We start from the raw sequence: 22,906 nt of genomic DNA, 5'->3' as shown, positions 1-22,906 counted from the left end.
AGAGCTTTGCATGAGGGAGATGCATTCCTTAATTTATAATAATTTCTAACATTTTGTAACAGCAAACTTTAAAAACACAAAAAAAAAAATCCGTATTTTCATGCCAGTACCGAAGTACTGGCTCCTGGGCTGGTGATACCCTCGGGGACTAACAGTCCACCAGCAGAGGCATCGACCCAGTGGTAGTAATAACCTAAACTACAATAACCAAATACTTTAAATATGAACATTGAAATAAAAAAATGGTCCATTATAAGGAAAAACTGATTAACAAGACATCGGTAATACAAAAGCAAGAATTCCAAGATATCAACAGTTATTTGCTGAATTTTACCCTTCAAGAATCCTAAACAAAGCCTAAATAAGATAGATATAATGTTTTATAGATTTGTTGTGTTGTCCGAATCGTTTTCGAGATTATCTCCATTGAGAACGACAAAACAAAAAAACAAGGATACATAGATATTTTAAGTTTTGACCTATGTGAACATATGGACATTTAAGGATGACCAAATGGATTTTGCCTAATACATTTTTTTCTATTATGTGTGCAATATCACAAGTTTATCTGTTGCAAGTCATTAATATCATTTGATATATTAGAAGAGAGAGACGACAGATACCAAAAGGTAACACTAGTGAAAAAAGGCAACCTATGGTAAAAAGAAAATGACAAAACAGACAAATAACAGTACACACAACCCAACATAGACACCTATGTCCAATCACCACGAAACAGAAAACAGTAGAAAAATAATGTCGCATGTATATTTTTATGAGAATCTAGAAATTCATTTCCACATTTATGATGAGTTTAAAGTATAAATTAAACTGCAACGATTGGCAAGCGCTAAACCGAATTACTTATACATTTAACCCCTGTACAAAGACAACACGAACAGAAACAACAAACATCCAGTAACGACAAAATTAACTTTGACTTATAATCATATATGTTGTAACACCCGACTCCTCCGACAAAAATTGCTTTTAAACAAAGACAATAAACAAAAAGAATACATGTTCAATGTACCCAGGAAAATACAATTACTTGACAAATTCAAATATCGCTGATTGAGAAAACGGATACACGCGTCTGATTACCAATTTGGTAGTTTTTTTTTAAAACGTTTACTAATCGACATTAAATGTACTATCACACCACTGCCACTTTCTGTATGTGCCTGTCCGAAGTCAGGAGCATGTAATTCAGTATCTATGCATTTGTTTTTCATTCATTATTTTTTGCATAAATTAAGCCTTTATTTTTCAAGTTAGAATTGTTTTACATTTGTTAATTCGGGGCTTTTAATAGCTGACTATGCGAGATGAGCTTCGCTCATTGTTGAAGGCCATATGATGGCCGATATGAGTTCATTTCTGTGTCGTTTGGTCTCTTGTGAAGTGATGTCTCATTGGCAATCATACCTTTTTGACATAAGCCGACTATACGGTATAGGTTTTTTCTTACCGTTGAATGCCGTACGTTTGACTATAATTGCGAACAACAACTTCGTTTAAACTTTGGTGGCTATTCGTCGCATTGGCCATCATACAACATCTACAAAATTTTTAAGTAAAAAAAACAACAACAAAAATCCAGTTTGAATGCCTTCTAATGAATTCGGCAAACAAAGTTTAACGAGCTTCCAAAGCTGCTTTCGTATAGGCGAATTTACACCAACATAGGCATTTGGAAGAGCCTCAAATTGTGAAAAGTAAGAGTCATTGAAGTTTCATAGGCTGTAATTTATTTTTTAACTTTATTTCATTTTGAATATGCTTATTAGCAGTTATTTCATATTGATCAATGTAGAAAGTTCTTATATTCAATTGAAAGGTTCATGTTAGATATACGCTGGTTAAAACATTGCAATGAAGGCTTCGGATGACTGATATTTTATGGTCAACTACTTTATTGATGGTGACTGATGTACCCATATTTTGGCTATTTTATATTGTGTCTGTTTAGTTTACGCATCAATGTAAATGTAACGGAATTAGATGAGAGTGTCATCAAAGTGAGAGGGTTAGCGCTATAAAACCAGGTTTAATCCACCATTTTCTATATTTTAAAATGCCTGTACCAAGTCAGGAATATGACAGTTCTTGTCCATTCGTTTTTGATGCGTTTTGTTATTTGATTTTGCCATGTGATTATGGACTTTCCGAATTGATTTTCCTCTAAGTTCAGTATTTTTGGGATCTAACTTTTAACTTAGTTTACAGATAGAAATGAACAATAAAATACAGAAAAAGAATCGCCGATGCCACCACGAATGCCTTAAAAAGAAACTGTCAAAAAACTGCACAGTGTTTTATTTTAAAAAACGAGCAACGAACTCGACAAATTTGGTGAAACGAACGGTACAGTAACACTGATTTAGTATGATATTGCGTTTATTAGGAAAGATTTGAAGGCACGTAGTTATTCATCGTATAGTTATTAATTACTGCTTAAGGTATTGATACACATATGTTTATGTACAAACATAGTTTACCTAATCAAACGTAGGAAAGTGCACCATGTCTGTGCGTTTTGCATGTAGTAGTTTTATCAACCGTGATATGGACACTTAGGATGATCAAGTGAAATTTGCCGTACACAATTTATCCTAATATGTGTTCACTAATATTAGTTTATCTATTAGTAGTCATCAAAATCATTAGATTTATTAGACGTTAGAGACGATACCAAAAGGATGTTCAGTTCAGAAAAAAACCCATTTCAGTGTGAGCATCACGAACCCATAAGTAACTGGGGTGATCTCAGGTTCTCTGGAAGGGTAAGCAGATCCTACTCTAAATAGACATCCGTCGTGTTGCTCACAAGTGAGTACAAACCAATGATGGGATGTATAAGTATTGTTAGAAACGTTGCAGTAAACAGTTCATTTGAGCTTTTCGTATCTATGAGTATCGTTTTATAGGCTGTTGTTGTTTGGTTTCTAATTTGTATTAAACATCCAATGTATATAGAAAAACATGCTATTGTAATATCAATACGGAATTTTCATTTTTCGAATTTAATCATATAATCGTCGACCACTACAAAATGATCATAGGTAAACGATAGACGTATTGTTATCAAGGTGAAGAATTGACCTAAACACTGACGCAAAAATAGTTCTATATTTAGTATTTGAAATATCATTCAACTAATTGCTATTTATTTTTCAATGTGTGATCACTCCGTTGGTAATGAATACAGTATAAATACCTGTAAATTTCAGTACCATAATCAAACAAGCAGGATCAGAAGAAACAATATATATATACAATGGAAAACTTCAAAGCCAAGGTGAACAGGTGGAGCAAGAAAGCGATATGTTCCAAATATGCTAATGATAAAGATGCACAACTAGTATTTCAAGCGATTTCTGAAGGTAAATTGAGACTTGCCAGAATTCTTATAGAAGGCACAGTGAATGTAAACTGTAAAGACATTGACGGAAGAACTCCGTTAATAGCTGTTTGTACACTTAATAATAACATTATGGACGAAGACACCATTCTGCACTTTGTACAGTTTTTAATTAAAGAAGGAGCAATAATAAATTCTACTGATGTGTTTTGCATGCAGGCTTTAGATTATGCCAAAAACAACGGATTTCATCAAGTTATAGAAGTTATCATTAGAACAGTTTTAGATGTACTAGACACTTTCTCATTTTGAATATGTCCTTATCACAACTTACAAAACCTTTGACATTTTTATAACCACATATTATAAACAACATGCATCTTATATTCTTTACATTTAGGAATTATACATGTATTTAAACAAATAAAAAAATAAACATGATTGATATTTAAGCGTTAGTTTTTAAAGGTAATGTAACAGGTTCTCCATAGTTGACAGGTACCATATTTTCACTCATTGAAAGGTACAAGGTACATGTCATATGAAAGAGGCCATTGAATAAATGAAACTCACAATTTTCCTTGATGTACGATGTTAGTTTTTCTATTTCTTCATTTCTTTTATAGACTTATATTATTGTATCCTAGAACAATATTTTACTACTGGTCCTGCGAAAAAGAAATAAATAGCACGACCATACGCTCGGTATTTAAATCCATTAATTATCTATACATAGTTAGCTACATATTTGAACAGTATATTTGTACGTATTATATGAGGTAAATATTAATTTCTTGAAATAATTGACCAAATATATCAAGACAAAATAGTTCAGTGATGTTCTACATCTTCACAGGTGACAAAAGGTCAAAAGATTTACTTCATTTCTTATTCCAGTTCGATAAAATTTTGGAAGTTAGTTCAAATCTCAGAATATATCTCCATCATGCACATCTATCGTTCCTTGTTCTGCTTTGGCTATACTTTGAGCCTAGAGCAACGTTGACGATACATTTGCTTGTTGATTTATTCATATGATTCTGAATTCAAATAGGAGCTTCTTAGGAAGGAAAAAGAAACAGCATTAAAATTTATCTTGATGTTCCTCCATATAGATGACATCCTCTTTGTAAGTAATTCTAAATTTGCTGAATATGCTAAGATAATTAATCCTACCAAACTTGAAATAAAAGATACAACAGACAAATTACTGTATGCCTAATATAGTGTAACTTGCATCTAGAAATTGACAATGAGAAGTGTTGAGAACAAAACTTTATAACAAAAACAAACGTTTCAGCTAACCATTTCAATGTAAAACAATTCCAGCAGCTACTGCATTTTGAATATATATATTCTAGTTGATCTCTTCCCTTTCATGAATGTGACCTACCGAATTAGACTATTTACCGGATTCGTCATCACAAAAGCAACACAACGGGTGCCACATGTGGAGTAGGATCTGCTTACCCTTTCGGAGCACCTGCGATCACCCCTAGTTTTTTGTGGGGTGTTGTGTCGTGTGTACTATTGTTTGTCCATTTGTCTTTTTCCATTTTTAGCCATGGCGTTGGCAGTTTATTTTCGATTTATGAGTTTGACTGTTCCTCTTGTATCTATCGCCCCTCTTTTAGTTATTCACTTGTTTATAAATCGTACGGGACCAAATTGCTAAAAAATTGGATTTTTTTTATTCCGAAACTTGCATATGAAGAATCACAGTCGTCAACAATTAAAATAGGAGTGAGTTGTTTGAGAAAACGAAGCACTTGAAAAATGTGCTGAAAGTAGATTATTATTCGGTTTCTTCAACGCAATACATTGTTCCGTTCTTACAATTATCTCGCAAAAATAAAAATGATACTTTTCTACATTTGAAAATGCCTGTACCAAGTCAGGAATATGACAGGTCTTGTCCATTCGTTTTTGATGCGTTTTGTTATTTGATTTTGCCATGTGATTATGGACTAACCGAATTGATTTTCCTCTGAGTTCAGTATTTTTGTGATTTTACTTTTTACTTACCTTGATAGCATCAACACCACCACCCCGTGTTATACAAAGCCAACACCGAAATTTGTCGTTTAACGTGTTGTTTACATTTCATTGGATGTGAGCGGTCCTGATGAAAGTGAATAAAGCAGAAGCGCTTTAAATGTATCAATTTGTTCACTTTTTTTTTATTTTAGTCGTGTCTGATTATAAACATATTTGTTAATTGTTTTTCTACCCAACATTGTTTAGTTAATATTTCTATAAAAATAAAAACATATTCCTTTGTAAAGAATGTAATCAACTAAAATTGAGGAAATGTATAACTTTCTTTCATACTACAAGAGCGAAAATTAAAATTTGAAATCCTATAGACAACAAATGATAACACATTTGTAAATACTAAATAGCTGACGCAAAATATGTACTTTAATATCTTTTCTAATATCATACTACTTACTTATAACTATCTACTAATGTGTTAGCTCCACGTTTTTAATGAACACATATTTATTAGGTCATGTTCACGTGAATGTTCATATCGACACGTGAATGTGTCATTGAAGTTTCAACTCTTGGCAAGAAAAATAGTTCAAATGAGATTTGTTCGGAGAATGATCTTCGATTAAGATTTCTTCACTCTCTCAAAATGATTTTGTGCAACTGCCTTAATTAAGTTATTAACATTGTTATGATTGCAAGCGCTGGAATGGATGATTTGTAACGTTTCATTTGCTTTCAGTTTTGTCAATTCCTTACTAAGCGCGAAAGCTAATGAAAATGACTTTTATCAGTAGACGTTATAAAAATAAATGCAAAAAGTGAATAAATAAAACGGGAAACGTGGTAAAAAGGGGTGAAAAAATAAAACTTAAAAAAAAAAAACGATGTGTTGTTAAAACTATAAGAAAAAGAGATAAATGTTTATACAAATGAAAACAATATTTTTTTTTCTTTTTTAAATTCTTATATAAGAAAATAATAACTGTATTAAAAGTTCTTCGAAGAGTTACACTTGATGTTTGCTTCTTAGAAATGTTAAAGCAAAGTTGCAACGGAAGTCCCAGTCTGGTCATCTATTAGAATTTTGTCAGATCCCGATTTTTTAACTAGATATATCAAATGCATACTTATTCTGCGTCCTTTTGGAATAAAACTAGTTGTACTTCCGATGTACACTTCAGGATAACAATTTTTTTTCTAGGAAAGTTAAACTTGAAGTAAAATATTAGGAAAGCTGTGAAAATTGAAAAATTTGATTAATTAAATCAGGACTTTGAATTGATGGTCTGTCAATCGGATAAGATAAAATATTTGACTCAAGCTTCTAAACTCATTGAAATGCATAAAAGCGTTATGGCGACGACTGGTTGGTACATGAGTCAAAATACATGTCAAGTAGAGTGATACTCTCTGTTTTGCACGTTTGAGCAACTGCATTGAAAACAATTCCGATAAAAGACTGTATCTATAATACACTATTTTCTTGTTAAATGATCGTATCAATATATTGAATAGGTTGTCTCTGGAGTTGGAACCAGTCAAAAATCACTCATACATTGGCATGGTTTATATCAACATAAAAATATTTTGTTAAAACTTTTTCAAGCCGATAAATCTCCTACAAAGAACACATATTTTTTTAAAGTACAGATTACAAACACTAATTTGTCCACGACCAAAACAAATTGTCCAAGGTCTTCTTGAAGGCATTATTGTCTGTAAGGTAGGGAATTCACCTCACCACTGACACTTTATTATCCTGTATTTATCATTTCAAATATTATTCTTCAAATCAATATTTATTTTCAAAGGTGTGATCTCTCCGTTGGTAATGAATACAGTATAAATACATTCAAAAATTTCATGAACATAATTAAACATACAGGATTACATGAATCGTTACAATGGAAAACTTCAAAGCCAAAGCGAACAGATGGAGAAGGAAGGCGTTGTGTTCCAAATATGCCCAAAATGTAGATGCACAACAAGTATTTCAAGCAATTTCTGAAGGTAAATTGAGACTTGCCAGAATTCTAATAGAAGGAAAAGTGAATGTTAATTGTCAAGACGGTTATGGAAGAACTCCATTAATCAGTGTATGTAATCTCAATAAAAATATAACAGACCAAGAAACTATACTTCACTTTGTTCAGTTTTTAATAAAAAAAGGAGCAATAATTAATTTTACTGATGTGTTTTCTATGGAGGCGTTAGATTATTCCACGAAAAACGGATTGTATCAAGTAACAGAAGTAATTTTGGGAACAGTTATAGAAGTACTTGATAATATTTCATTTTGAATGTCTTTATTACAACGATTAAAATCTTTGACATTTTATATAAATGCTTATACATGTGTTATATTTTATACATTTATGAATTATATATAACTTTATACTATTAAAATTTAAACACGATTTGTCTGTAAGCGTGAGTTTTAAAGCATGTTACGCCTTCTGTGCTGTTCATATGACATAAAGTTTCAATCGACGAAACACAAATATACCTTGAAAAGTAAAATCACAAAAATACTGAACTCAGAGGAAAATCAATTCGGAAAGTCCATAATCACATGGCAAAATCAAATAACAAAACGCATCAAAAACGAATGGACAAGAACTGTCATATTCCTGACTTGGTACAGGCATTTTCAAATGAGGGGCGAAAGATACCAGAGGGACAGCCAAACTCATCCATGAAAATAAATGACAACACCATTCATATAAAAGAACCATACAAACATACAAATTATAGTACACAGGACACAACATAGAAAACTATAGACTAAACAAAACCAACCCCACCAAAACTGCGGGTGATTTCATATACTCCGGAAGGGTAGGCAGATCTTGCTCCACATTTGGCACCCGTCGTGTTGGTAATGCAATTACAAACCAAGTAAATAGTATAATTCGTTTGGTCACTTTCGTGAAAAGTGAAGGGGATTGTAGCAACGACATAAGTAAATATTCGATATCATCTGAGAAATGGTAATTCCATAACGTTCAACCATAGGCGCTGGCGTTCATAATAGTTATCAAAGATACCAGGATTATAATTAAGTACGCCAGACGCGCGTTTCGTCTACATAGGACTCATTAGTGACGCTCTTATCTAAATATTCATAAAGCCAAACAAGTACAAAGTTGAAGAGCATTGAGGATCCAAAATTCAAAAAAGTTGTGCCAAATACGGCTAAGGTAATCTATTCCTGGAATAAGAAAATCCGAAAATTGACGAAGTGATGATTTCAACTTCACCATTTAGAACATTAATGTACGATGGTACTTATCTAACTAAGTAAGAAATCACGTGACCTTGGTTGCGTATACAGAGCCTCCATTTTGAAATAGTTTGTCCAATTTAAATTGCAAAGGTGCTTCAATAAAGTTCAACGTGACCCTTTTTTCAACTTTTGCAAAACACTTTTTGATAGCATAAATCTATCTAAAGATTTTGGTTCTCATAATTTATTTTTGGATTAAATTAAGTCCCTGGAGATTCGTAAAAATCGTACTTTTTCTTGTTTGTCTATTTGTACTTGAAATTCACAAATTCGGTAAATAAAAGTAATCATGGTAATACTTTGCAAATCGATTCAGAATATTAAAACATATATCGGCTTACTATTTTACTTAAAACAGTTTTATTAAACAGCAAATTTCGACTCACATCGATTTAAAAAAAAGGGCAATTTTTCGGAATTTTAAAAATGACAGATGAGTATGGAAATGTCTCATTAATTTTAATCATCGTGTATTTTTCATGCAATAACTGTGCTGTTTCTATAACTGTTATTTTGATTGATTTCAAAATTTCTTGATGTGAAGTGAAAAAAATAACATTTATTTTGACAGATATCAAGAATACCGTTCCAAGAAAATAGTTAACACTGCAATTTATTATAAAATTATTTTTGCTCTTTTTATTAAATGTATTTTTCTAGTTTTCTGTATGATTTATCTTTCTTTCGAAATATATATTACTTTTAGAAATAAAAATGTTTTCGTCCCAAGGGGAAAAAAACCCATGCTCAACAATTGCAATAGAATAATAGTCTGTACCTTATACATATAATGTCTCATGACGAACAGGAGAACGCTGACTTTGATTTGACTTTAGTCCTGGTATCTATGATGAGTTTATTTGGTTATAATGTTACTTTAAAGAAATATTCTGATTCAAATTTTTAACTAAACAGATTTTATTTTTATTTTATAGAATACCAAACAAGGTTTTGTAATTTATTTTTATGAATTAAATATGTTAAGCAAAATCCAGGCACTAAATAAATCGATATTGAAAGTTTGACTTGTGTACAAAAAGATGTTATTGTATACATTTGAGACATATAAAATACCATTGCTCTGATTTCAACAACATTGTATGCCCGCCAATATTTATCGACAGAGTTATCGTTCCTAAATAGGACTGATATAGTTGGGAATGATCTTTTTATACGTTTTAATTATTTTTGTCAAGAACAACAATTAAAACTACTGGATATAACAATAAAACATAAATGTAAGTTAAATATGCGACTCATTTGAATCCATTTATTATCAATAAGAATTTCCTACAGCTTTCAACTGTTTATATAGGAGCACGATATGAGATGGATGTTAAGATCTTGAACAAAAATCGATAAAAAAATCAAATGATCAACGTTGTATTGCTCTTCTAAAGATTAAATGTTAACGAAAAGCAAACGATACATTATATAAAGTATAGATGACAACAAAGCCACGATTTATTTATAGACTATAGAAGACAGAATAATCATTGGACAATAAATGTCCAAACTGGATTAAATTGACCTCATTACATTAAAACATATTTTATTTTTATCATTTTTAATATCTTGCCCTTAAAGTAATAGTGTAAAAGTGTAAGCGATGCATTGGTAATGAATACATGTGGTCACAGAAAGAGAAGAGGTCGTTTTAACACTGGAAATCGAACACTATGATAAACTAATAAAAAAAACCCAGTGAAATAAACAAGCAATATAAATCGATATTAAAGCTTTCGAGGACATAATGTGCGACACTTTGTTTATGATTTTACTATTAAATTTCTTCCTAGTTAGCATTAACCCTCTATCAGGGAGATTCTGATAAAAATATTGTACTATCTGGTATGTGAAATGTATACCTAATATGCAGATTCTGTAGGAATGCTGCTTCTTAAAAACGGAAAACAGAAGTTACATTTTGTCATGAAGATACGATGTCAACCAACAATTGTATAAATAATCTATTGAAGGTGAACATTAATTGGGTAGATGGTTAAGTCATTCCATTCTTCTTGAGGACCTCTATATCAATTATGTGTCATAAAACTTCAGTTCTAAGTCGATAAAAAGAACACATGTTATTACAAATCAACAACAAAATAATTCTGTATCTCAGAATAGTCATTTTGAGATAAACAAAACATCTTTCAATCTAAATCTTTAAAGGAGAAGGACATTAAACAGAATGAGCAATACCAACACGGCCCCCACCTTACAATAAAACGTGCTTATTGATATTCATAGATAACCAGATAATTTGAAGATACAGTTTACATACTGTACAAATGATCATTACAAAGAAATTTGCAACAAATAAAACAGACCTTTTCCATTGTTTGTCCTTAGTTGCCTAGACAATCGATATTCAAAATTCTGAACAAGGTGTATTTGCCGTTTTGTACTATCCGGAAGCACTTTTAAAGATAAGAAAACGAAATGAGACGTAAAAATGATGGTAAAAAAAACCTGAGATGATTGTTTAGTCAAATGGGTGAAAATTTGATATTTTGTTAACCATTTTGATTGTAATGATTAGTAGTAATATAAGGTTTCGGTAACAGTAGCAATTGTTTGATGTGCATTAGACACAAAACTTTGATATAATTGCTCCTCAGTCAAAAACAACAATTTGATCAAATTCGGTAACGCTCTAAAAAATGATCACAGCTCTGATAGAATCGGCTAAACAAGACAAAAAAAGGGGAAGGTTTGGTACCTTAAAACGTTTAATCCCGCGGCAAATGTTTGCACCTGTCCTAAGTCAGGAATCTGATGAACACTAGTTGTCGTATGTTTATGTAATCTATACATGTTTCTCGTTTCTCGTTTTTATATAGATTAGACCGTTGGTTTTCCCGTTTGAATGGTTTTACACTAGTAATTTTAAGGCCCTTTATAGCTTGTTGTTCGGTGTGAGCCAAGGCTCCGTGTTAAGGCCGTTCATTGACCTATAATGGTTTTCTTTTATAAATTGTTATTTGGATGGAGAGTTTTCTCATTGTCACTCACACCACATCTTCCTATATCTATTATAACTGTTGCAAGAACTAAAATAATGCCAAATCATTTACAAAACTGACGAGGTTTTAACCAACATGTCCAAATTGTGACGAATCGGATTTTAGCAAGTTTTTCTGTAGAGTAAAAGACTTTATAGGGTTTCGATCATTGAAGAAAATGAAAACAGCATGCACCCGAAGTGCAAGTATCATGGTATAAGCCATACATCAGAAACAGGTTATTAACCGAATATGCCTGACTAGACTATTCATAGTTGATTTATAGTAATTACTTGCAGTGCTATTAAGAGTAATGCATAACAAATCTGATAAGATTTAATTATATATTAAATTGCTATACATTTCACACGGTTGGATAACATACAAAAACAGACAGTTTTATTACCTATAAACTTTCCTATGCATCGTATTCCTATATATAAAGAGAGTGGGAGACTGATTTAGCTAAACTCACATGCAATAGAATTGTAAGAGGCAGTATAGGCCGTGTATTATCCTTCTGTGCCATGCATCCTTTTCTCTTCAGCTTTCCTATTGTACCTCAAAAAAATATTTTTACTGCTTGCAACATTTTAAAAGCCATATTTTCAGCAAACGTAAAGATTAACAATGACGCAGAATATATATATAATTTTGAGTATTTCTGAATATCAAACAATTTACTTATAATCGTTTTCTAACGTGTGATCTCCGCGTTTTTAATGAATACTTGTATGTTTTTAGGTTATGTACACGTGGATATTAATATCGACACATGTATGTGTCAAAGAAGCGTCACTCCTTAATCTGTGATAAAAAATAATGTTCAATGTAGATTTCTTCACGGTCTGAAGCAGAAAATGTATACTGCTGATGACATTTATTCATTGACAAAGGTTATTGATACACTCGTAGGAATATATATATATTTTTTTATTCGTATTTTTGTATCTCCAAAGCAATACATCTTACGATAAAAATTTCAACTGCACTATGTAATTAACTTTTTGTGAAACAGTCTATACAATTTCAATGATCTTTTTTTTTATTAAAACTTTATCAAACAGAAAGGACACGCGGTATATTGTTCATTCTGAATCTAGTAAAATCTAACTAAAACAAAATGACAATTGATGGAAGGTTTTCAATGAAAAAGTCAAAATCATTCCATACAATAATACCAAAAAGTTGTAAAAGAGGGACAAAATTTCGTAAGTCTTATCATGTTTGAGAAAATGACAGTAACTATAATGATCAGAAACATAATAAACAAGGACCAGGAAAAATCGTCTTTTACGTCTAAATCTTAAATGATCTTCTTGACACTATGCTTTCCTGCATTTTTGGAGCATCATTATTGTTGTCATATTACAGGGACGTTTCGCTACTGACAGCAAACACCAAAAGAGCTTTTTGTTTGGTTTAGTAGGGAATTGAAAAACCAAAGGTTACAAACCCTCCTTTATCATAAAAAAGGATTAAACTTTTTTTCCAATAAACTATCATGAATTAAATTACTGACACGTTATATGCTTTCAAATGCTTTGAATGTGAACTTTGTTATTTTTTTAACATCACAACAGTTTCTAAAATATAAATATTCAATAAAACATATATTTGTATAAATTTTGTTTTCATGAGAAAATGACTTTAACGAGGTTCTATGCATAAACACTGTTGAAATTATTATTGTTTTGACTTAGAAAATTTTGATGTTTAGGTTTGAGCATTCTTGACGAAAGTAAATCAAGGAAAAAGGGCTTCGCAAGCATCAAATCTATAATTTTCTATTACCATTTTCCTATACTTGGTCGATACCAAAACTGGGATAAAGAAATCAATAAAAAAACATCTTGATGAACAAAATTAATTGCTGATTATTTTGGTTATTCCTTTTGGTCCATTTTGTTCTTCTAACTCTTCATGTATTTGAAAACTTATACTTTGGTTTAACTTTTCTTTAAGTTAACGTTTTTAATGAAAAATAAATGCAAAGAAGTGCTTCGCATACATCAATCCAATAAGTATTTTTTTCATAACGATCGTTTCTGATAAGACAATAAGTTAAAGAAATCTTTTTGTAATTGAACAGGGTTAAAGTCTTTACGGTGGTAAATTTAGCCCACAGAGAGACAACTTTATCAAAATCAGCTGAACGTTTTTATTACGCTCTATTGTTCAGGAAATATTAAGTTTCTCAACGATCAAAAATGGTGTTATTCAAACTGCTATTTGTCCAGCGAAAATTTTCCGATGAAATGTGTGGTTCAAGCTCTTTGAAATTTTGGTATTTTTGTCAAATGGTTAAAGTAAACATTTTATAAAAATGTTATGAACATTAAGCGAGCTAAATCAATTTTAGTGAAGGTGTTTGGTTCCAACTTAAACCAAAAATATTTTCCTCATTTACGAGAAATTAAATGAAATTGCCTATATTGTGTAATTTTCACGCCTAAAAAATATGCAACAAAACAAATTATACCGTTATTAACAACATAGGAAATAATACACATCATCACTGACGCAACATATCTACATTTATATCTTTCTAAATATCAAACATTGTGCTGATATTCATTTAAACATGTGGGATTAATGTGTTGCTAATGAACACATATATATTAAGAATAAAAATAAGGACACGAAGTAGGATTGCTAATGGCACAACTATTCACCGAAGTTCAAATGCAAGTGGATGTTAACAATTAAAGTCAACCGTAAGTCTTTCAACAAAGAGAAATATATTTACGATAAGGTTGACTATGAATAAAGACAACAGAAGTATACAGGTGTTCAATTTTCATATTGACAGAACCGGGTAACAAACTCAAACCGAGGGAAACAATTCCACTGTAAGAGAAAAACAAACAACCAACAAGAACACTGAAGTGCAACAAAAACTAACATCAACATACATATAAACGAACTATTTGATAAAATGCCCAGACATGAAAATCGGAAACAATTCAATTCAAAACCTGAAATAGCAGCCTAATTTATGACAAAACAGTTTACAAAAAACCAATACGACTAACATGAACCAATGACAACCACTAAAAAGTAAAATCACAAAAATACTGAACTCTGAGGAAAATTCGATCGTAATTTCCATAATCAAATGTCAAAATTAAATGACAAAACACATCAAACGAATGGACAACAACTGTCATATTCCTCACTTGGTACATGCATTTTCAAATGTAGAAAATAGTGGTTTGAACCTGGTTTTAAAGCGCTAAACCTATCATTTGTACGACAGTCGTAGCAATTGCTAGGTTAGTTTTATTTGAATGATAATACTAACATCTGTATGCGTTATTTGCGCTTAACTCCTTGATTAAAGAAACATATAGAGAATGCTCAGTGATCAGAGAATATTTTTCGATAATGACTTAATCTGTGTTATTGTCCAAATAATTAATGAAAAAGGATTATGGGGACACGCTTTGGAATTTATGCTTTTGAACATCTCATTGGCATAATTCTATTTAATCGCTACATGAAAAGATAAATAGTTTAAATGCACTATGAGGATCTTCTCTAAATATGAGTGTTACATGATCTGCAAAGAGCTCGTGATAAATTGTTGAGTGCGGAGTCTAGTGAAAAAGTTTCAAAATGGATGGTTCACTTCCTCATCATGACATTTGACGAAGGTCTTCAATGAATAACTGTCGAAATCATATCATACACAAACCTCAACAAACTATAAAGGAGAAACACGTACACTATTGACGCATGATGCATTATATAAATAACTATAAACATATTAAAATTTTATCTACTGTAGATTCATTGTTATTCGTTGGATACGAATTTTCGTGGATTTCGTGGGTACAGGCGAACCACGAATTTAAATGTTCAACGAAATACAAATTTATAATACAGTAGGCTTCGTTTGCAGAGGTTGTAAATCCACTAAATCAAATATCCACGAAAATGCAAGTTTTCCTCAATCCACGAAAATGTATACCCACGAAAATAAATGAATCCACAGTATATTGTTCAGAGAACGATAGGAAAAAAAAAACCAAACAGATTTTTGTCATGAATTATATTCTCATCTAACATGAGAGAGTGTGTCATTTGATGAATATGCAAATAGACCAATGTGAGCGACACTGGCTTTTTAGAGCTCCTATTTCTTTCTTTTGTTAAATTTCTAATTAATTAAAAGTTTGCAGTAGAAATGTCAATTTGTTGGTGCTATTAGCTGTATGTATATGTATGTATAGTTACCTGTTCAAAGTACGTTTATGAAATAACTTGTAAATGAACAAATGTTTGGTGGATAATTAACTTTACAAAGTGAATAGAAGTTTTTGCTGTTATCATGGTAATGTAATGTAACATTTTAATGTTAATGTTCAGCTTTTTATACATGCATTTTACTTTTGTTACCTTTGCATTACACATTGATATTGTAAAAAATTTCATGTAGTTTTGAGCACATTTGTTTGCTTGTGTTGATAAAAAATATAGATAAAGAGAGATAACTGTAACAAGCATCAGAACTGTACTGAATGAAACTTCTGCTGTATTGATGTGTCTGTTTTATTAACAGTTAACATTTTTGAATTGTACATTTTATATACGGTGAAATATATATATTTTTTTATTATAATTCTTTATTTTGTATTTCTTCCTCTCATACAATAATCATATATAAAAAAAGAACACAAAAAAGCCCACCAACATTAACTTATATTCATATACGATTAAATTGATGTTAATTGATTATTATTGATGCAACATGTTTGTACATGTATTCAGTAAAATTCTATAGTGACATATGTGTTTTCTCTACCAATTTATTACTTGATTTATTTCACTAGACTGGGCGGGGTCAAACCCGTTCGCTCATCATAGACCAGTCCGTTTATAGACAGGTATTTTGGGAAAAACTCATCAATAAATTGTTCAGGTATGGTGATTGATCCGGGGTTAAAATATATAAACACTACACGTATATTTGCAACAACAAAAAAATAATGAGACACAGCCGTTGATTTTCTTGTCTCATTCTGGATTTGTTGATATGAATGTAAAGCTATAACGACAGTAATTGCAACATTGTTCTGTAACGTTTTGAAATACTTTTCCTGATTTTTTTGAAAAGCTGGGGGGAGTCACGTTGATGAGTTTCAAATATTATTGTTATTATAAATCTCAAGATAGGAAAGGTTTCAAACAGAATGTCGATAATTTAAAACATTCTGCTTCAGCACATATATGCTTTGGCAAATATAAATCTAATGTATTCGTTCCAAATCGTACCTTATGTATATGTGTTTGGTGACAAGCATAGGTGATTAGAAATCAGTAATAATATTCATAACGACACTTATACTTATCACACACACATCTTCGAATAGACAGTCATAATGCAAATAAAACGTAAGTTCCGCCCGATCAGTTAAAAACACATCGGTAATATGAGAAAAATAAATATCATTTTTACATAATAGGTATAAGAAGATTTAGTATGAGTGCCAATAAGACAACTCTTCATCCAATTCACATTTATAAAAATAAACCATTAAAGGTCAAAGTACAGTGTTTAAAAGGGAGCCTTGACTCACAACGATCAGCAAGCTATAAAGGGCCCCAAATATGACTAGTGTAAAACCATTTTAACGAAAAAACCATCGGTCTAATCTATATAAAAATCATAACAGGAGAAACACTTTTGATACGCATCAAAAAACGACAACTACTGAACATCAGATTCCTGTTTTAGGACAGGTGCAAACATTTGCAGCGGATTCAAACGTTTTGATGGTACTTAACCTCATCCTTATTTGGAACAATAGTGAAAAGAAGTTTAAATGTCTATCAAAGGCTAGAAATCATATAAATACAATATCTGAACTCAAATTATCCTAACATTGTAACGCATATACTATTCACACGACCGTGTCGATGCCACTGCTGGTGGACGTTTCGTCCCGGATGGTATCACCAGCCCAGTAGTCAGCACTTCGGTGTTGACATGAATATCAATTATGTGGTAGTTTTGGTAAATCTCCTGTTTACAAAACTTTAGAAATTAAAACAAAAATATGTATTTTCTTATTGCAGGCATAGATTACCTTAGCCGTATTTTGCACAACTTTTTGAAATTTTGGTATCCTCAATGCTCTTCAATTTTGTACTTGTTCGGCTTTATAACTATTTTGGTATGAGCGTCACTGATGAGTCTTCTGTAGACTAAATGCGCGTTTGGCGTACTAAATTATAATCCTGGTACCTTTGATACTATTAACATACACACATATAATATCTATAGAATGCCACCTGTCCAATTGTGATGTTCAACCAGTAGTGTTACACATTTATTTTACAGTTAAGTATGAATTATCTTTCTTGTATCATAAAGTCAGTTGTAGATTTTTTTTTGTGTTTTTTTTTTTTCATGAGAACAGTGAAAAAATTTCCAGAGACATCTATAATATAAGCTTTGCTTTGTGTTGATTTCAGAGGTTCATAATTGCAATCTGAATGTAACATATCAACTAGTTGAAGCCAAAAACGTTTGACAATGTTAAAGTCCCCCAAAACATGTTCTTTCGTTTCTTTTGTTTCATTGCAAAAAACAACATAGATAAAGGCAACAGTAGTATACCGCTGTTCAAAACTCATAAATCTATGGACAAAAAACAAAATCGGGGTAACAAACTAAAACTGAGGGAAACGCATTAAATATAAGAGGAGAACAACGACACAACATTAAAATGTAACACACACAGCAACGGACTAAGCATTAGACAACATCCGATGAGAATAACAAATATAACATCAAAACCAAATACATGAATTTGGGATAGAAAAGTACCGTGACACGTCTTATAGTAATGTGAATTCACACTCAAAAATAGGAGAAAACAAACGACACAACGGAAACACAACGTAAAAATGTTACACACACAGAAACGAACTATGATATAACAATGGCCATTTTCCTGACTTGGTACAGGACATTTTTTAAAGAAAAAAATGGTGGGTTGAACCTGGTTATGTGGCATGCCAAACCTCGCACTTTGATGGCATTGTTAAATATAACATTAAAATGACAACATAATAATACAGGACTACAATACAAATAAATAGCAGAACGTATTAGGCATAGAAACACATGAATAATAGATAACAAAAGGCATCAGGTTTAAAATTCATTACGTCAAAAGCGCGCTTCCTCCAAACAAGACTTACCAGTGACGCCCAGATATAAAAGTTCCCAGATATAAAAGTTCGAAAGTCAAAAAAAGGGGGACAAAGTTGTACAGTTGTAGGAGTGTCTCTTTACGTTTACACTTATATAGCAGATTATTCGTTCATACAATTCTGTGCAGAATTTGTATTAAGAAATAATGAGTTTATTACTGAAAGTACACTTGAAAGGATGCGTTATATAGAAAAAAAGTAAGATCACAAAAATACTGAACTTAGGGGAAAATCAATTCGGAAAGTCCATAATTACATGGCAAAATCAAATAACAAAACGCATCAAAAACGAATGGACAAGAACTTTCCAGAAAAAGATTCCAGTAATCTATTTCCATATGTAAAATTTTTTTCCATTTATTTTGTGATTTAATGGGGTTTTCGTTAGTAGACAAAAATAATTTTTAAAAATATGGGCATAATTTCTGATTAGTTTTCCAAAAGTCTAAATTATCTCCGATTTGAAGAACATTTGTTTCTTTAAACTGATTTAAACAGAAATTCATTGTTCTGATTCAGTAAATCATTGACAAAAAATATTCCTGCCTTATTCCATCTTCTTAAAAAAATAGTTTTATTCTCAGTTTTTAAACGTGTATCAAACCAAATATGCTGGCTAATAAAGTCATTTTGGTAGTGGGAAGCAGTTTTCAGTTTAGCGCAATGTCCTTTCAAAATTATAAAATTGTCTCCCAAAGAGTAAATTTTCTCCGTCGTATTAGCCTATCAAAATTTGGAATTTTAACGTGAAATATAATAAATGTGAATGACACATCTATTTAAAACATAGAATTACTGAAAAACAAACTTTTATTATGTACATTGTATATAAGTGTTGTGATCTATTATCGCCTGATGACAAGGTTTAGAAATAGAGCATATCGGAGGTATAATTTAGTCGTTCACCTGGATTCTGTTGACAATTCCCGTTGTTCTTTTAAAAGAGACTCTCGATGGTAGATCAGACATGACACTTTATCCTGCACAAGGCGGTAATTTCAGAGTTTGCTTAAGCTTTATAATATCGTCCCTGTCGATCAGACGCGATAGTCTTAGATTTCCCCGTCTTGCCCAAGACCACGATTTTTGTTGTTCACGAATATAGTTCCCTTTAATTATAGTGTATTTTTTCTTTATTTTTTTCTTTCCCTTCCTCATACATTTCGTAGCTTTTCTGGGGTGGAAATGAAAGAAGAGAGCTGAAATAAACTTTTGGATATTTTACTTTAACTAATTTTGATCAGGAAAGAGTGATTAGGCTAGGTGCAAAGAGGTGATATTTACACTTTTCGGAACATCTCTTGACTTGTCTATAGGGGTATTGATGTGTATTGGCCAAATTTGTATGATGTATAGATGCAATTTTTCTGAAAATTGCATATATTTTTGAACTTGTACTGTACATTACACACACAAAAAATTAGACAAAAAGAATAGGCAAAATTTTTTTAATGCAACAAAACGTTATAGAGAAATGATAGAGGAATTAATTGTGGTCTCGGGCTGTCTGTCCTCATCACGAGATTATAGACGGTGGACTGCGGTGAAAAGCATTTTGTCTGCACGTTCCGGCCGGATAATCAGTGTGTCCTTCAGAAAGACTACTGAATGCTTTTGTAGCCTTGGGCAGTTCCAGTTTGTTACGAGCTCCTTGCACACCTCTTATGACGACATTCAGCTTACGCTCCGATATTTCAAGTTTTGAAATCATCCATTTGGAATATCGGTTTCACAGATGATATCGGATATGTTCTCTATGTCGTAATTACAATCTCATCCCTTTGTGCCGTATTTCACATACCGAATAAGACTATTTACCGGGTTTGTAATTGTATGAGCAACACGACGGGTGTCACATTTGAAGTAGGATCAGCATTCCTTTCCGGACCATCTTAGATCCCCCCGGTTTTTGGAAGGGTTTGTGTTGCATAGTCTTTAGTTTTCTATGTTGTGTCATGTGTACTATTGTAAGTCTGGTTGTCTTTTTCTATTTTAGCCATGGCGTGGTCAGTTTATTTTCGATCTATGATTTTGATTGTCCCAATTGTATCTTTTACACCTCTTTAATGTCCTGTACAAATTATCTGTCCTTGAATTAGCATAAAATCAGCATACATTGTAGGTGAACTAGAGATATGTTGTTTTTCTGCCTTCACAATTTTTGTTTTGATATAAAATCATCATGAATTATAGTTTTACTTTCATGAACAAGTTATTCCCTTAATCAGTATGCAATTGGATATGACTTGATATACATATCCTTTCTGTAACAAAATGATGTACATCTATAAAACATAAGTACTAATTTATTGATACCAGAAGGGTTATAATTTTTTTCATCAATTTATTGTGTTGAAAGAAAGGTTGTCTTATGTAGACGAAACGCATGTCTGGCGTATTAAATTATAATCCTTATACCTTTGAGAACTGTTTAAAGTTTTAATTTGTTTAAGGTTGTGAAATTCAATTCTATTCGCACAAAATATCATTTCATTTTTTTCAATAAATTATGTCAAAGATTTTAAAAGAGGGACGAAAGATACCAGAGGGAGAGTCAAACTCATAGATAGAAAACAAACTGACAACGTCATGGCTAAAAATAAAAACAAAAACAGACATGCAGAAACTGCTCCAATAGAGTTATATTGAGGAAAGATCAAATTTGACACTCTATAAATGTTATTGACACCATCATGAATTGGTTGATTTACACAATGTGCTTATATCTAAACTAACTAACGACGTTTTACCACGTCTAAGATTATATTGTAGTTTAACATCTATGTTATATGTTTAATAAGTACTGAGCTTGACCTATTCCCGTCCATAATCATGATAAATGTTTGGACTAGTATTGTGAAAATACTTGTATGAATTTCAAAATTATATCTTCGTCACAAAAATACATCATTTCTTTTTCATGCGCTGTCGTTAATGGAAGACGATTGTTGTAATTTTACGTTTGTTATGTTGTAAGGACTATTATAAAACTAATCTATGTAATTCTGTGTACTGAGTGGTATTGCGTTTGTTTGTGCTGTACTCCTATCACAAATTGTTGTCATGTTTCTTAACATTGCGTTAAAAGTGGGATGTTTGGTTAGTTATAAAAGAATGTTCAAACCACCATTTTTTCTGTAATTGTCCAGTACCAAGTCAGGAATATAGCAGCTGTTATCAAATAGTTCATTTCAATGTTTGTGGGCGTTTATTTTGTTGCACTTCATTGTTTCTGATGTTCTGTTGGTATCCTGTTAAAGTTGATGTGTTTTTTGTTCATAACCCGGGATTTGTTTTCTCTCAATCGATTTATGACCTTTAAACATCAGTATACTACTGTTTCCTTTATGTATATATTGTGTATATTTTGAAAATTGTGTGTAAAAAATAATGCCATTATCTAATTGGGTTGAGTGACTGGATGCTGTACCATTGTGGCATAAAATATAACTATCGAAACTTAAAAAGAAGAAAATTGAAAAAAATGTTTTGAAATGTTAATCTACTAGTATTGTTTCAGGACGCACCTTTTCAAAACCAAGGAAAAAATGTTATGTGATTTTAAAAGATCTTCGTTATAGAAATAAATATATGTTAGAAAAGTGCTTCAACAGTAACGTAATTGAGCTATATTTCGGTTGTAAATAAAACTGATTATGCTTTAAAAATCGTTCAACTGCATTTGTTTATTAATGAAGCGTTTTGACGTCTAGAGATACTATGAAATAAAACATATTTTTATAAAAATAGAATGTGATTAAAAATATTTGAAGAATCAGTGAACTTGTAACTTGTATTCCATAACTTCCTCCAATAAAGGAGCACCTCAATCAATGAGTATTCCAACAGTTCAAACGTACATATATTTAATTGTTTAAAATATAAAAATTCACACAGGTAGACATCTATCATCATTAAAAAGAATATTAAAAGTGTTTTGTATATGCATATGTACCGGAATCAAAATATGAGCTAGTTCAATGTCATGAAATTTATAATTTAAAACACTTCCACAATACTTACAGTTTA

This window comes from Mytilus galloprovincialis, chromosome 4 (genome assembly GCF_965363235.1).
Source record: "Mytilus galloprovincialis chromosome 4, xbMytGall1.hap1.1, whole genome shotgun sequence".
In the NCBI taxonomy this organism is placed as follows: Eukaryota; Metazoa; Mollusca; class Bivalvia; order Mytilida; family Mytilidae; genus Mytilus; species Mytilus galloprovincialis.
Note: the sequence above shows the minus strand (reverse complement) of the source record.